The sequence below is a fragment of the Xenopus laevis genome, chromosome 3L (genome assembly GCF_017654675.1).
Source record: "Xenopus laevis strain J_2021 chromosome 3L, Xenopus_laevis_v10.1, whole genome shotgun sequence".
Taxonomy (NCBI): Eukaryota; Metazoa; Chordata; class Amphibia; order Anura; family Pipidae; genus Xenopus; species Xenopus laevis.
This window is the reverse complement of record NC_054375.1, coordinates 10646189-10664014: the sequence shown is the minus strand read 5'-3', so window position 1 is coordinate 10664014 and position 17826 is coordinate 10646189. Positions and strand designations below refer to the sequence as shown.

The 17826-nt window shown below is 45.2% G+C and overlaps 1 protein-coding gene and 1 pseudogene across 4 annotated transcripts in view; both read right to left on the bottom strand.

Annotated features, from left to right (window-relative positions):
• Positions 1 to 17826, bottom strand: part of LOC121393056 — a 1743327-nt gene that overhangs the window by 531680 nt on the left and 1193821 nt on the right. The window contains exons 1-3 of one of the 4 annotated variants that reach the window (XM_041585391.1): positions 10496 to 10510; positions 7428 to 7521; positions 492 to 596 (exon numbers count right to left, since the gene is read on the bottom strand). The exons of the other annotated variants lie outside the window; for them this stretch is intronic. The gene's annotated coding sequence lies outside the window, so the exon portion shown is untranslated. Of the gene's footprint in view, positions 1 to 491; positions 597 to 7427; positions 7522 to 10495; positions 10511 to 17826 lie in introns of those variants that run through there. 4 annotated transcript variants of the gene reach the window in all.
• On the bottom strand, positions 3879 to 7421 carry LOC108705695 (annotated as a pseudogene).

Sequence of the window (17826 nt, the reverse complement as noted above, 5' to 3'; positions counted from 1 at the left end):
ACTAACAGTTAACTCAAAGGTGAACAACCCCTTTAAGTTAACTTTTAGTCTGATATATTGGTTTTCACTTTTTATTATTTGTGGTTTTAGAGTCATTTAGCTTTTTATTCAGCAGATGTAAAGTTTGCAGTTTCCACAATCTGGTTGCTATGGTCCAAATTACCTTAGCAACCATGCACTGATTTGATTAATAGACTGGAATATGAATAGGAGAGGCCTGGATAGAAAGAGGAGTAATAAAAAGTACCAATAACAATAAATTTGTAGCCTTACAGAGCATTTGTTTTTAGATGGGGTCAGTAACCCCCCATTTGATATCTGGAAAGAAGAAGGCAAATAATAAAAAAAAAATTAAAAAAGAAATAATGAAGACCAATTGAAAAGTTGCTTAAAAATTAACTAAACGTTAACTTGAAGGTGAACCACCACTTTAATATGAAGGCCCCACCTTACGGTAGAGTACCCCCACCCACACCCACATTTTTACCTACCTGACCCGCAACTGCCTGATCTGCAAACTGATCCGCCACACGCTGACCACCATGAAGCAGGAAGTACTGTTGCTGGAAATGGGAAGTGACGTCATCAGAAGTGGGCTAGGCAGAAAAAAAACATTTTTAAAAACTTTTTTTTTTGCTTATTAGAATAATTCTCACATGACAGGCATACATACGGAGTGGTATAACACAGTTCCACCAGATAATAAAGCACAGGCAATCCTAGGTTAACATATTACCCAGGGGAGGAGATGAACTCCACTATGCCCACCCGTAGTGCCCACCAGTTGTCAAGGGGTGTTTACCCATTATCATCATTTCCCCGAGAGGACAAGGGCGGTGTATTTTGCTTTACAGTCCAGTACTGCCAGATAAGGGGGTTTTTGTCCAAGAGGCCTTTTTTTACCATTATTGCTTTTTCCATTGCTGCTTGATCTTTCATCACTTTATGCCATTCACGCACCAATGGGTGAGAGGAGTCCTTCCAATGCAAAGTAAGCCCCCTTCTGGCTTCAAACAGGGCTTTAGCAATAAAAGTTTTAGTATAAAAGTTCAAGTTGGTATTCAAGTCCAATGTTAGAAGACATGACCTGGCTGTGCAATTACTCCACCCAGGGATTCCTCTGGTCAACCACACACTCCCTCCCAGTAATCCTTGAGCTTTGGGCAACTCCACAGGGTATGATCCAGGGTGTCTCCTCATTGCATCTCAAACATATTGGGGAATGCAGAACTTTCATTACATATAACCTCTGTACCGTATAGTAGGCTCTGTGTATTAGGTACAGCTGCAGCATACCGTGCCTCAGTCACATAGAAACCATGCTAGGTGTGGCCAGCACCCAAGACCATTGGTCATCCGTGATCACCCCTAAGTCATCTTCCCAGGCTTCCCTGGAGGGGATTATAGAGTCTCTGTGGAGAGGCTTATGCAACATTTTGTACAGGGAAGATACTTTTCTCTTTTTAGCAGGATCTACTAAGAGATCTACCACTGGGGAGTTGGCAATGGAAATGTTGTCCCTGGTGGATTGTCTTGTCAGGGCAGTACCAACCCTATGGTGCATGAGGAATTGGGATTGGGGGAGCTGCGTTGTGGCCTGCGACTCTTGCAGGGGTCTCACCCTACCAGACTCCCATATGTCTCCTATCGTGGTGAGGTTTAGCATCTGCCAGATTTTTGGAGGGTTTATGGAGACCAGGTGCGGGAATGTATTGTTACCCCAAATGGGCGTTTGCGGGACTAGGTGGCTGAACTGAATTGTACTATGTGCCGTTCGTAGGACTTTGGCTTGCATTATGATTAGTGGCGAGGATGGTTTAGCAGGTTTTTTGACCAGGAGGTCTTGCCACGGGGAATCTCAGTTCCCGGTTATTGATGCCCAAAGATTGTACAGAGGTGGAGAGATATCCTGGTGTATCATAGGGGAGATATGCGTGAGTTGGGGCGCTAAGTAGTGGAGGTACATGTCTGGGAATGCCATACCACTTCCCTCCCTTGGTCTCATTATCATGCAATTCTTGTGACATTTACAATCTTGAGCAGGACACTGAAACATACACATTTGAACAGTACCCTAACACCCACCACCCTTCCCTTCCGCCCTTTCCCCAACTGCGGGCAGAATTAGTCCCGAAACTTAATGTAACCATCTTTGGGAATGGGTCACGCCACTATAGTGAGCCCTACTGAATAAGGACCACGTGCAGCTCTTTCTGGTGAACTTGCATCTGTGAACTTGGGGACCACCAGATTCCCCTGTATTTTGCATTATCATGCAGCAGTAGGGTGCCTGGGGAGAGAAAAAGAAAACCTTTATATGGCCAATGGGTTTGGGGAGCCAGATAAAGGTGGTCGGAGCTGGGTCGGCTAAAGATAGCGTTGGGCCACCATTGCGCAGCGGACTGCTGCCAGGAAATTGCGGATTGGCAATGCTTGAGTTAGTTGGGGGTGCCCCATAGTTATTGCGTCCCCCTATATATCGGCCAACCCAGGTTGGGAATTAGCTATGGGCTCCTTTAGATTGGGCTGAGTGGGTCTGGCCCAAGAATGTGGGGAGCCAGGGGCTAGTTAGTTGATCAGGTAGTTGAAACCAGGGGGTGCCCATACTCACACGCCTCGTCGTTCATCTTACGCTGGCTGAGGCCGTCAGGCCGGAAACCCTTCTTGAGTCGAGCCAGGCGTTTAGCTCCTGGGGTGAGGTGAAAAAATGGGAGCTTCCTCCCGCTTGAACCCGGAGACATGCTGGGTAGAGCATCTCGTACGCTATCCCAGCCGCCCGCAGCCTGGCTTTGCTGCTTTGAAATACTGCCCACTGACGTTGCACTTCCATCGAATAATTTGCGAAGAGAGAGATGTTGGCAGCCTGGTGACACAGTTGGCCATTTATTCGTGCTAAGGACAGCAGCTTGTCCCGGTCTTTGGCGTTAAACAGGTGGGCGATCAGTGGCCTAGGAGGGGCAAATGTGCCAGTAAAGTGGTCTGGGCCAAAGGTGTCTCTCAGCCATTTTTCTAGGAAATTTCAGGAGCATTGCCTTCTACCAGCTCCGGGAACCCCACGAAGAGGAGGTTGTTCCTTCTCAGGCGTTTCTCTAAGTCATCCGTCTTCCTCTGGCAGTCCGTGACCAACTTGCGCACCGTACGGTACTGCTCTGGAAGATCTCAGCAGTTATCCTCTAGGGTGCTCACCCTGGCCTCCACCTCCGTGGTCCGCTCCCTCAGCTTCTGTAAGTCACCCTTGATAATGGAGAGATCTATCCTGATCTTGTCAGTCTTAGCGTGTATCAGTGCTGTGCAAGCAGTGTTAGCAGCCTTTATTTCCGCCATTACATCTCTCAGCGTTGGTTGAGGTTGTTCCGTGGGGGCTACAGGATCCTGTTCCAGGCTTGTGGCACGAGCTTCTTCCTGGGGATCTATAGGGGAGCTGGGCCTGCTCGCGGCCTTGTCCTCATCGACGCCATCTTGGGAGGCATCACAGGAGAATTTCTCGTGAAATTTCTCCTTGTTTATCTGGAAATGTTCCAGCTCATCCCTTCATCAATCAATAGAATGTTCTGCAGTGTCTCCTATAGAGGGAAGCGGGCTGAAGAGTCACCCACAGCTGCACCCTTTCTCCCACTCCAGTGTCGGACTGGCCCACAGGGATACCAGGAAAACTCCCGGTGGACCCAGGTGTCAGTGGGCCCTCTTGCTTCTAATCATTTGGCCTATTTCATGGTCATTATCAATTTCTATGAGAACAAAGATGCTAAATAGATGGATTAATAGATTATAGTATGTAAAGAAAAGAGACTTGGAGAATAGAGGTTGAGTGATGTGAGGAAGAATAATAGTACAGAGAGTGGGCCCCTGGTCTAAGGTTTTTGGGTGGGCCCCTGGTGTCCCAGTCTGACACTGTGTGGGGGCCCCTGAGCTAACAGTCCCAGTGGGCCCAGGATCCCCAGTCCAACACTATCCCACTCCCAATGACCCAGGAGGTTTGTGCTCCGTGGGTATCGGGTCCCTACAAATATACTTATTGCTAGTGTGCCGTTTATTCTAACTCCATCCTCTTCTAAATCACTTTTCTCTATAGTGTCACGATACCAAAGGCGGTGGGTTTTGGCCCAAAAATAACGTGGACGCCTTTCTGAGGTTCTGTGGATCCGGTACCGTCCAGCACTGGTGTTAAAAGTAATTCAGAAGGGGGCGTGGCTTGGAACTAAATGTGAACGGACGTGGAGTAGTGGAGCTCCGGCACTTGGTTATTAAAATCCCTGAATTTATCCTGTGAAAACAGTGCTAACACGAATCCAGAGGCAGCAGCCGACGAGGCAATACCCCCAAGATTTCTAATGGGGCAAAACGAGCCTCAGAGGCGGCATCCAAACTTGAAAATATGCACGAGAACCTCAGTTTGAGCAAAATGGCGTCAGAGATCTTTCTCCTGGGCCTGACACGAGGGAAGGCCAAAGCCAAGACGCATCGGAAGCTCAGCAACCAACACTGGCCAATTTGCTGGCAGAGATTAGAGAATCAAAAGAATCCAGCAACAGCCTGCTCTGCTCAAAAACAGACAAAATAAAAATCGAACTTTCAATCATAACGCAAGACTTGCAGAAGGTGCGCGAATGGACAGCAGCCCTGGAGCAAAGGGTTAGCTCCGTTGAAGATCTATGTCGCCCACTGCCGGAGCAAGTCCAACATCTAAAACAAGCAGTAGCAGCTTGCAACTCCAAATAGGACGATCTGGAGAACAGGCGGAACAACTTAAGATTCATCGGCTTCCCAGAGAGGGCAGAGGGAAGCTCCCCTGAAAATTTTATTGAAGCCTGGTAAATTGAGCAGTTTGGGCAAAACAGCTTCTCCGTGGCTTTCACTATAGAGCAGGCCCACAGGATTCCAACGAGGCCACCGATCACGGGGGCACCACCTTGCCCCCTAATTGCCCGCTTACTGAACGCCAGAGATCAGGACGCCGTACTATCGCTGGTGAGAAAGAAAGACACCCTTACTTTCCAGGCCACAAAGATCTCATTATTTGGAGATTTCTCGGCGGAAGTTCATGGATCGGAAACGGCGCCTCTGAGACCTTAACCTGCAGTACGCGATGATGTATCCCGCCAGACTGCGAGTTATCGTGGAGGGACAGACGCGATTCTTCACCACGCCACTCAAGCTCAGAAACTGGATGGACACGCAGAAGATCTGGGCCTGACAAATTCTGGCAAAAGTTGGGGACATGAAAAGAAGGGGAGGGGGCTGAAGGGGGTACAGGAGGATACTTAACGGTTAAAGGACCAGCAGCATCAAAAAATTTTTTTTGATGGCCTGGCCTTGGTTGAGATAAGCTACGAGCCGCCTCATCTCCTCGAGCGCCTAGTTCTTGGACAGGAGCAGGGTGGCTATCTTGGAAAGCTTGTGGACCGATGGGCTGTGTGTGTAGGGAATCACAGAGCTCCTCCAGAGCATCATTCAGGTCGTGCATTCGCCTCCTCTCCCGGGCATTGATGTTGAGCCACAGATGCCTCTGCTCTTTGGACTTCTTGCCTCCTCCGGTAGCGCATGGGGCATCCAGCTTTATGCCGGCTTGGGAGGCCCTGAGCTCGGCGATCTAAGCACCAGCTCGTGGCGCCTGTCGATATCATCGTCCGGGCTCTGCTCCTCTCCCCCGCTGCTCTATGCCACCGACCCCCTGCCGCCAGCACTCTCCCCATACTTGGCGCACATGTTGGTGGCGGCCTGAGACTCACTGGTTGTACCCGCGCTCTGCGCCCCAGAGGCTGCCATTGCCTGATGCTGCTGCTGGTGGTGTTGCAGGAGGTCGGGTCCATGGTAGCAGTGCAGCGGGGATCGCTCTCCTGGCTGGGACAGATCCAGCCTGAGGGGATTGCAAGGCAGACTCCATCCTCTTTGCGCTCAGGCTCTCCGTAATCACCTGCACCAAAGACCTGTCCATCCTCACTCACGATGTGCAGAGTCAGCTCAACATGGACTGAGTCGCTGAGGTGGGAGACACGGTACAGGATTAGCGTATTAGCACTGGCTCGGGTTCTCAGTCCGCATAACTCCCACTAAGCAGCTAGTGTGCGCTGTCTTTTTCCTTTCCTGCGCGGGACCCCCCTGAACTGGCGAAGTCCAGTGCCCTTAGTGCCAAGCTACCTTCTCAGTCCCTGGACTTGATACCAGTTGCTCCTGTATAGCTGGGCGATGTAGAGGGCGACTCCCAGATGAGCACAGAGAACAAGAGCCAGAGCTTAGATCCTTCAGCTGCACTGTGTCTTCCAGTGGGATTATGGCCCAGACAGTAGCAGCAGCCCGGTGGCCTCTTCCCCTGCTGAGACTCTGTACTCAGGAACGAGTAGTTACACCGCAGCAGGGGTGATCTGTACAATATAGCGCTCCCTGATGCAGCAGCCGCTTCACATACTGTCAGTACAACATGAGAGATAGACAGGGAGGAGAAATCCAGCGCCGCACAGTGGATGGTCGCCCTGTCGCCTTTTCTGAACCGGAACGGAATTTTTTTTAAAAAAAAATTGATGTTGCCAGTCCTATTATAAGTTTGCATATGCATACAATATAATGTTCAGTTACGATGCATTGGAAAATTGGAATTGGTTCTACCCTGCACAACATGCTATTGAATGTATAAATGTCTATAAAGTGTATTAGCTGCAATGTCAGGGTTTTAATAATCCCATTAAGCGCAGATTGACACTTGACTACCTCAAAAAATCAAATGCCAAGGTAATTCTACTGCAGGAAACCCATTTGGTGGGGGCACAGGCTCTGAGGTGCCCCTGGGTGGGAAGGTTCTACCAAGCCCCATACTCCACACACTCTTCTGGAGTAGCAATACTAATACATAAAAGTGTACCCTTTAGATTTGAATTCATCAAAACAGACAAAAAGGGTAGATACATCTTTATACATGGCTTCCTCCAATCTCAAGAGGTGGTGCTTGCCTCTATATATGTACCTCCCCCTTACACAGATGAGTGTCTGGTGCAACTAATCCAATTTATAGCACAGTTCCCCCATGCTGCCGTAGTAGCTATAGGAGACTATAATGCCCTTATAGACCCCAGCATGAATAGGCTGCGTAGAGATGGAAGGACAGTCTCGACCCCCGCACACAATCTATTAGCCATAACAGAGGCGGCTGGCCTAGTGGAAGCATGGAGACATTACCACCCGGGAGTAAGGCAATACTCATGCTTCTCCACCTCACATATGGTCCTGTCACGAATAGATCATGCCTTTCTGAACCAAAGAGCGCTCACATCGGTGAAGAGTATTAAATACCTGCCGAGAGGCATCTCAGACTACGCCCCATTGGAATTAGAATTGAGGCTAAAGCCCCAGCAAAGCAGACCCAGATGTGTCTTAATCCTCTCTGGTTGCACCTACTTAAAAATCAGGATAGAGTAGAAGAAACCATTACAGACCTTTTAGGGGCCATTGAGGATTCAGACGACACTTCAATGGGTGGGAGGCGATGAAAGGGCATCTCCGTGAGTTCTTTCATGTAGAAATCAATGCCTACAAGGGTCAATACGCCATTAGGAAACAACAGCTAGAACAGAAGTAATTAGGATAGAAACACAAGTCGCAATACATCCCACAAATCAAGGATTTGAGGAACTGAAATCAGCGCAAGAGGCGGTTGCAGACTATATGACTGAAAAGGCAAAGCAACAGTACCTTTTCTCCAAAGCAAATATTCTCGAGCACAGAGAAAAAGCAGGGAAAATGCTAGCCCATTTGTCCAGACAATACTCAACACCCCCTGCTATCACCCTCCTATAAGACCTCCTTGCATACTGGACTTTGCTGGGCGCACCTCCGCCCCTCTACAAGTAGCCGTGATATGGCACTATACATTCTAGCACCTAGTGGTCTTAGGGGTATTTCTCCCAAACGGCAATCCGTGTGATTTCTCTGACTCTGGGACATACCATCATTGTGCACTTGCAGCAACTTGTTCTGAATACTAATATCGGACATTTAGAAGCCGCACACCCAATTTCAAATTGGGATTTTTATTCCATCATTGCATAGCCTCGTCCAGCATACCGACATATACCCCATTGGACAGCAGTCCACTTATATATATATATATATTTATATTTGTATTTTGCACTAGTGCATAGATCATACTTGCATTAAGGGATCCCTTTTCCATATGCAGCGCTGCTTATCATTTTAATTGGTTTTAGCTAAGGTGTTTTTGGCTTAGTGTTTAATAAATATTGCCTTTTATCTTACCTTATGTCTCATTCTAATTGAGTGGATTTGAACTACATGGGCAGGGGGTTAAGTTCCATTGGGTTGCGTATATAGGTTTACACTATAGTTGGTGGACACCCCAGCCCATTGGTTCTTATACATAATTGTATTATTGTTCATCAGTACCTATCTCTCACTTCATCCCATTGTCGTACACTCCTAAAAGACACAAATGGGAATCCAACGCAGATCCGTTGGAAATACAAAATATTCTAAAGGGCTTCTACGCCAAGCTGTACTCCTCCACCCTAGCCCCCGCAGATATGCCAGGGGTAGAAGCATTCCTTAACTCAGTGCAGCTTCCCCAACTAATTCCCCAGTATCAAGGGTACCTGGAGTCAAGTATATTCCTAATTGAGGTGCAAGAGGCCATTGATTCTTTCCCTAATGGGAAAGCTGCAGGTGTTGATGGATTGCCCATAGAGCCCTGTATAAGGTCTGGAGTACATTAATTCCCAAAAACCTGTCCCCTATCCAAGCACTCCTCATGGTGCCTGTCAAAGCTAACAGGACTAACCTCAACCCCATTTTAGGGAATGTCAAGTGGGTCTTATCCAAGATTACCTATCTAATGGGAATTTCAAATGTTGACCCGTCTACCCCGCTATGGGGAAATGCCAACCTGGGCGGAGTGGTGGAGCTAAAGCCCCCAGAAGGTTGGTTAGACAAAGGGGTATGCACATTAGATGATGTATGGTGACATGACAAACCCCTTGCATTCTCCGAACTTCGAGCTGGGAGGGCCATCCCCTCATCCCATTGGTTATTCTATATGAGGCTCAGGTTAAAGCTAACAAAGTGGTACAAAGAGAAGCCCTGGGAAATAGCTGGGCACCCAGTCATTGCACTAATAAATACAGAAAAGACCCAGGGCATAATTTCAAAGGTTTACAAACTGATCTGTAAGTACTGACACAAGTATAAAGCCTTAAAATGCAGAGAGCAATGGGAAAGGGATCTTGGAGTCCTTACTGATACGCAGTGGTCGTCTGCACTTAAAGCCCCGTCTCAAGTGTCCTTCATTCCTAGGCACAGAATATTACAGCTGTACCTCCTACATAAGGCCTACCACACGAGGAGCAGACTAATGTTCCCCAATCTCTCACCACAATGTCTTAGATGCAAACAAGCAGTGGGGGATCTACTACATACCCTTTGGAGTTGCCCCAAGCTTTAGGCATACTGGAGCGAGACACTGGAGATCCTAGAGGAAGTAACGGGGAGGGATAACCTAAATGACCCTAAACTATGCGTATTAAATATACAGTCAGATACTATTGTGGACTCTCAAGGGGCTCTATTCCTAAGTAAAGCTCTATTTCAAGTGCATAGAATCATTACCCTTAACTGGAAAGCAGAGGCCCCGCCAGTAGTAGCACATTGGATAAATGAGGTGTCTAATCCGGCCAACACAGAGTTCATGTTAGCCAAATATAAGGGCTGTCTGGATAAGTTCCATAGGATATGGGACCCCTGGCTAAGGAAATAACCCCCGCAGAGGTACTGGAGCTGTGATTATTTGTAAAATAAACTCTGTCAGGGTAAAGTATAGTGTGACCAGACATAAGTAGATATTAGCTAGAACTGGATCATTATTGTCTCCTGTAATGGAATATTGTTGTCAAGCTCATACGTATATCCTACTGAATGTGATGTATAAATTTGCTTATGTTCAATAAAACTTACCTGAATAAAATAAAAGTTAACTCAAAGGTGAACAACCCCTTTAAGTTAACCTTTAGTATGATATTTTGGTTTCCATTTTTATTTTTCGTGGTTTTTGAGTTATATAGCTTTTTATTCAGCAGCTCTCCAGTTTGCAGTTTCCAATATCTGGTTGCTAGGGTTCAAATTACCCTAGCAACAATGAATTGACTTGAATAAGAGACTGCAATATGAAACACAGAGGCCTAAATAGAAAGATGAGCAATAAAAAGTAGGAATAACAATAATTTGTAGCCTTACTGAGCATTGGTTTTAGATGGAGTCAATGACCACCATTTGAAATTTGGAAAAAGTCAGAAGAAGGCAAATATTAAAAAAAAACTATGAAAAATAAATAACGAAGACCAAAAGTTGCTTAGAATCGCCCATTCTATATAATACTAAAAGTTAACACAAAGGTGAACCACAACTTTAGTATGGTGGCCCAACCTTGGGGGAGAGTCCTGCGTGGAAACAATTTTTAATACCAAGACCTGTAACCCGCACCCACATTTTTACCTACCTGACCCGCAACTGCCTGATCTGCAAACTGATCCACGAAAAGCTGACCACCATAAAGCAGGAAGTGCCGTTGCTGGAAACCAGAAGTGATGTCATCATTAGTGGGCTAGGCAGAAAAAAAAACATTTTTAAAAACTTTTAAAGGAATAAAACTTGATAAGATCCACAACTTGACCTGCAAACACTCAGACCCCCAACCTTCATCTGAAAGTCCTTCCTACATCCTACAGGTTCGCTGTTTTTTGGGGGGTACCCAACACCCTGCAGGGCTCTACCCTGGGGTACTCAGACTCTTAGGACTGCCCTGCCTGGGAGCACAGGGAAAATGGCACCAATCAGCTCTCCAACACTTGGATGCTCCATTGGGGTAAAAGGCAGATAAATTATAGTCCCTCGTGCCCAGTGTGTTACAGTTGACAAACAAACCCATTTATTGTGGAGGAGAAAATGTGTCTTTGCTGATAGAAGTGAATTCTCGTCAGTCTGCTCTATGGACTCCCATTCAATAATCACACGCAATAACGTGGAAATAATTATTCTGCCGAGAGATTCTAATGAGCTTTTAGTCTTCTATCCGTGCAAACGTTGCTCAGAGACGCGTTGTGGTTTCCGATGGTGTGTGTGTGGCAAAGTTGTGTTGGGTTCTTATCTGAGGTTCCCAGACTGTAGGGCTTGACACCCTTGGGGGCAGTGACAGATGAAAGCCTGAGGGGTAGCTAGGGTGAGATTTGGGGAGAAAGCATATTTGTTCTCCTAAGTACCCCTGAATGCCAAGTTTGAAGGCCAGTTAGGATAAGATGTTGGGTGTCTTTTTTCATAAATATCACTGAAAGATCAATTGAAGGCCAAGTAGGTTAAGCCTTTTGGTGGATGTCTATTTTCCGTCCTACATTGCTGACCTAGTTACACCTGAAAAGCCACCTTGAAAGGCCATTTCAGTGAGATTTGGGGTGAAGTTATCTGATGTCCTAGATATTCTACGTACTATAGGGGAAAATCACTAACGGGCGAAAATTCGCCAGCGACGGCTTCATCGCCTTCGCCACACTTCGCCAGGCGCAACTTCACACAGACAACAATAATTCACCAAGTTGCGAAGTTTCGTTGCCACCGCCAAACACTTGCGAAGTTGCGCTGTTACTACGCAGGCATAGCGAAGTTGCACTAGCGTTAGATAATTTTCATATGGCGGGAAGTTAAATTTCAATGGACGTATATGTTGCAGCAAATACATTACACTACAGAAGCCCAGGGAACCTTAAGAAATAAAATAAAGTTGTTATATTGCCCTACACATGAGCCCACAGTATAGTTTATGTGCCATATGTAAGGCCCGGACTGGCTATCTGTTGGTTCTGGCAAATGCCAGAGGGGCTGCTGTAAGTTGCCATAGACAGTGACTATTTAGTGGGCTGATGGGGGGCTGCTTGGGCCTCTGTGTACTTGGAATGCCAGGGCCTATTGTGAATCTCAGTCCGGACCTGGTAAGGAAATGTAGGGGGAAAGGAGGGTACCAAAAAAAAAAAAAGTACAATCTCTTTTAGCCTATCACCCTGTAAAAAGGAAAATACGCCATTGTTTTTTGGGACTTATAAAACATTTCAACTTTTTTTTGGACCAAGTCCTATCTACTCTATTGCACTTCGCCTGGTCTGAGGTGGCGGAGGCAAGTCTGGTGATAGAGTTAACGTTCAGTAAAAACATAAACTCAGTGAATTTGCGTAGTAACGCTCTTTCACCAGAGCGAAAACACACCTGCCGTTAGAGTGCGAAGTTGCGCTAGAGTTCATCTCCTAATTATGCCGGTGCCCATTAGTAAATTGGCGAAGTGCCAAAATGACATCACGCTGGCGAATTTTCTCCAGCATTAGCCACTTTGCCCTTTAGTAAATTTGCCCCTATGGCTTAATAGCTGATGATTTATTTTATCGTAGATACCTCTGAAAGACCATCATGAAGGCCAATTAGGAGAAATTGTGGGTCAAGTGTCTATTTGATGTCCTAGATACCCCTGAAACATCATCTTGAAGGCCATCGGGCCAGTTAGGGTGAGATTTGGGAAGAATGCCCTGGATACAAAACTCTATGATGGTTCGTTAGGGTGGAATTTGGGGTCTAATGTTTGAAACCATGGCTGATAGGCATTGATATTTCCTACATCTGGAACTTTGTTATGAACTAAAGGGGGGGGGGCTGAACAAAAGCTGGACCTCCTACTACAGGATCTATCTTTTTATCTCCCTCTCTCTATCTGTCTGTATCCACCATTCACCAGTCTACTTCTATCTATGCATCTCATATGATCTCTCTCTCAATGTATCTGTCTCAATCTCTCCATATACAATTCATTGATTTCCTTTAAGTTATATAAATAGAATACATTTGAGCAAAGAATAATAAGATAACGAAGATAATTCTAACCCATCTCTTGCTTGAACGTTCTGTAACACCCAAAGACCTGGCCAGTCGGCACCCAAAGGTTCATTGCTGTGAAGGATGCAATTGTCACGGGGCCTATCGGCTCTCAGCGAGGGAAGTCCGGACCTAGGAGGAAACTTCTGGTTAAAGTCTAAGATCACGGTACAGAAGGGATCAAGAATAAACGTAGTCAAGATACAGGCAATAGTTCAAAAGGCTGGCGGCAATAATCAAAACAGAAAAATCCAATAATCAGCAATCACAGGAAAATAGAAACAGCCAGGAATGAAGTAGCCACATCCTACAATCGGGCATTGAACCCGTGACCTTGGTGTCCTTGTATTTTAAATTTTGGCACCAGACACATCATCACGCATCTGCACAACCGGCGTCCAGGGTCGACTGGGGGCCTTGGGCCCACTGGACCTCTGTCCAGGGCCCCCTCTGGCCCCCCTACTGTGAGGTGCCGATCGGGCCACACACATGAATGAGCACACAGCGCACATGCGGAACAGCGGGCGCATGCGCAGACGGCGCCGAAGAAAACTTTTTTTTTAGAATTCCTATATCAGAAGAGGGTCTGGCCCTGCGGGGCCCATGAGGGTCGTGGCCCACCGGGTTTTTTCCCGGTTTCCTGCCGGGCCAGTATGACACTGCCGGCGTCACTAGGCTGATGTCCACGTGGTGCTATGGGTGTCGTCATCTTGGAAGCGGCGCTGTAGAGGAACGGTGAGCCCTGACAGCAATGCCCTCTCAGTGGGAGGCCATAAGTACCCCACTTCTCTCTTCTCGGCAGCCCTATCTACTAACCCCCTTTTGCTCTCACCTGATTGTTTTCCATTAGGGCGACAAATTTTTATTTGTGGGATTGCTCTTCATGCTGCATTAGCTTAAGGGGGTCGAGTACTCTCCTCAAGCCTTACTCTCCCCTCATACAATACTCTTCCATCATACAAACTCTCCCCTCATACAGTACTCTCCGTTCATTCAGTATTCTCCCCTCATCTGTACTCTTCCTTCATACATTACTCTCCCCTCAACGCTCGGGCAGGGTTTGACAGGTCTAATTATAAACCACCAGCAACCCTGGCGTTGGCATTTGAATTCTCGGATCACAAGGTAAACAAACAATATCCTACACTTTAATACACAGTATCTCCCTCGTACTGCACTCTCCCCTCATCTATACTCTTCCCTCATACAATACTGTCCCCTCATACCAGTAACTCTTTCCTCATAAAGTACTCCCCTTCCCCCCTCGTACTGCACTCTCCCCTCATACAGTACTTCCCCTTATACAGTACTCTTCCATCATACATTACTCTTCCTCAATGCAGGGTTGCCAGTCTAATTTTAAACTACCAGCCTGGCAACCTTGACGTTGACATTTGAATTCTCGCATACATGGTAAACACACAATACCACTTTATTATAAAGAATAGGTGGGATATATAAACTACTTGAGCGCCTAGTCTACAACCGACTAACCTCATTCCTCTCTGACAATAACCTGCTTTACCCCCTACAATCTGGTTTTAAGCCACAACACTCCACTGAAACTGCACTGACTCGACTAACTAATGACCTTTTAACCGCTAAAGCCAACAATCATTTCTCACTACTAATACTACTTGATCTCTCAGCTGCATCTGACACTGTAGATCACCCTCTCCTCCTCCAGTCCCTCCATTCGTTTGGCCTTCGTGACACAGCCCTGTCCTTGTTCTCTTCTTACTTTACTAATCGTTACTTCAGTGTCTCCTACAACGAAGTAGCATCTTCTCCCCTACCTCTTTCTGTTGGGGTTCCTCAAGGCTCTGTCCAGGGACAATTACTATTCTCCCTCTATACTTCCTCCCTCGGCAAATTAATCAACTCGAATGGTTTCCACTACCACCTCTATGCTGATGATACTCAGATCTATCTAACGTAACATCAATCCTGATCTCAACAGAACTCCTAACTCGCATCTTCTTCCTGCCTATCTCTAACCTGCGGACTGTTCACAACGCTGCCTTTATACAATTAAACCTCTTCTAAACTGAAAATGGTTCTCTTTTCCTCCAAACTAACACCAGTAACATCCTGAAGGATCCAAACTTCTAGCTAACAATCCACTATCACATTCTCCCCAGGCTTAAGGGCAGTATATAACACTAGATTCTGCCCTGAATTCTAAGTTCACTCCTCATATCCAGTACACTTTATTAAATCATGTAACCAAACATAAAAAAACATATCCAAAATATGATCATTCATCACCTCAACCGATGGCTGCCAAAATTCTTGTTTCACTCTTCTCGTTCATATCACGGTCTAGACTTACGGTAAACTCTTTAATTGGCCTTCACTCCAGAGACTGTCACCTTCTCCAGTCCATTAAATTGGAACCACTGCTGCGAGGCTCATACACCTCAGCAAACCGCTCCCTCCTCTGCCTCGCCTTCTGTCAATCCCTGCCACTGGCTTCCGCTACCTTTCCAGAATCAAATTTCAAATTAATGACCCTGACTTCAAAGCCACTTTCAATGAACTCTGCCCACCCTACATCTCTCAACTCATTCTATATAACCACCCAACCACTTACTTACTATCTCTTACTGACCTGCTACTCAACTCTTCTCTCATTACCTGCCTCATCACACTTGCATTCAAGGACTTTGCAAGGGCTGCACCCCTCTCTGGCGAATTCTCTCCCCACGGTCTGTCCGACTTTCTCCCAACTTTTCTGCTTTGAAGAAATCTCTTAAAACGCACTTCTTTCGAGAAGACCACCCTCAACTCTGCTTAACTACCAAATTTGCAAACAACACATACAGTACCACATTTCTCACCCACTTAATTCGATCTAGCCCACTTCCACACCTTGTGTATTACTCCCTCCCTTTTTAGAGTTGTATGCTTTCTTGATTGCATTAGGGCCTTCCTCACCTTTCTGTACCTGTATTGATTGTGATTTATGTAACTCCATATGTTCTATGTATATAATTCATGTGATTTAGTTGTATAATCACATTTACTTACAGTGCTACACAATTATGTTTGGCCGCTTATATAAATACATGTTAATAAATTAATAAAATTAATAATAATACAGCAAGAAAACATGGGAGTTTAGTCAGGAATTGGGACAAACCCCGCTTACCTGAAAGCCCCAATGCTCCTTCTGATGATGTCAGTTGAAAATCGATAGTGATGTCAGGAGTGTGGAAAATGCAGGTTTACAGACTAACCGTTTGGGCCCAACCGAGGGCCTTTCTCAAAAAGCTGCTAACCATAGTATTAAAACGAGCCTTATATCTATGTACTGGCGGGAAAGCGAAAAAACAGCAGTCACAACTATGATGTTAGAAACTTAGCGACTGACCTATTTAAATACAAACACCATTAAGTACATTAATAGTGTAAACCATGTCATTAGATGTATGCATCAGTCAGTTCTGTTGTTGTTATCAACCTTACACACTTCAGCAATTACTCACATATTGGATTATCAATAAAGGGCTAAAAAATCCAAACCATTTAAGTAACACTATGTAGGCCCAATCCCTGCTCCATTGGTCCCAGCTCCTACTCAATCCTATATACACGCCCAATAAAAAACTATTGATGCTTCTATCAGGCAGCTATTAAGCTCCATCACTGCACTTCTTAAGTTATATACCTTATGGCATCTAATTTATCTAGCATCCCATGCTGTTGTTGAACATTACACATCCCAGGCTGTTATTAAACAACCACTTTTAAATATTATAAGGCCTTAAAGTTGGTATTTAAACTATAACTGCTGAGGCTGAGTTTAACACTATTTATGTTACTTATGTGATGTATTCAATATGGCAAGTCGCTTTAGTTCTCAGTCATATTGTGAACTGCTTGTATATTTCCGCCATGTCACATAAGATACTAAGGCTCGTTTTAATACTATGTTAGCCTTTGAGAAAAGCCTCGTTGGGCCCAAACGTTAGTCTGTAACCTGCATTAAAACTATCTATAATCGTTTACTCCCTGAGAGTGTGGTTCTTTTTTTAAGAAGAAATTATATATATTATAAAAAAAAAAAAATAAATATAATATATAATAAAATATAATATAATATATAATTATATATTTAATAATAATAATATATAATATAATAAAATATAATTATATAAATATATGATATATATTGAAATCAAGCACACTAAATCTGTAATATCTAAAGAGCGATTATTATCGCAAAGTAGAAAAACCTCTAATGAAAAGAAACACGATTGCCCTAATATACAAACACGAGAATGTAGTAACCAATTTGTAACCTTATGAACTTCCTATGATGAAACTTATATGATACATTAAACTAAATATGAAGTCGTAAATTATGTAGTGATGTGGCGGGTCGGCGTTTTTTCTCCGCCGCCCGCCTGAGCCTGACTTCTAATTCAAACAATCTTTATAGACCCCAACTTCGCTAGGATGATGTCACAAAAAGGAAATTTAGGAAATGGAGAGTGAGCAGGTCGCAGGGGGATATAAAGCCAAGAAGCCGGCAGTTGGAAGTTGAGTGATCGGGAGGTCGGTGGGTGCGGGTCGGCCTGCAAACCGGGATCCAGCAGGTATAGGCCGGCAACGCATATCAGTAACTATGAGAGTTTAGATGTTTTTTCTAACCATTCTTATTTTCAATGTATTGATAATTTGCCATGTTAATTGATAGAATAAGAAAATAGAATAGAATACCGCTCTGACTCACCGCTTAGCCTTCTTTGCAATAAACAGTGCTGGCTCCATGGATTGTACTAAACTGGTGCTGGCCATTTAATCGTCTTGGGCGTCCCACCACCTCAAACTGAATAGGAAAGAAGAAAGACAGTGTTCTGCTCCACCGGAAGTGCCTTAAAATAAAAAAATCTTTATTGCTCTCAAACATAAACA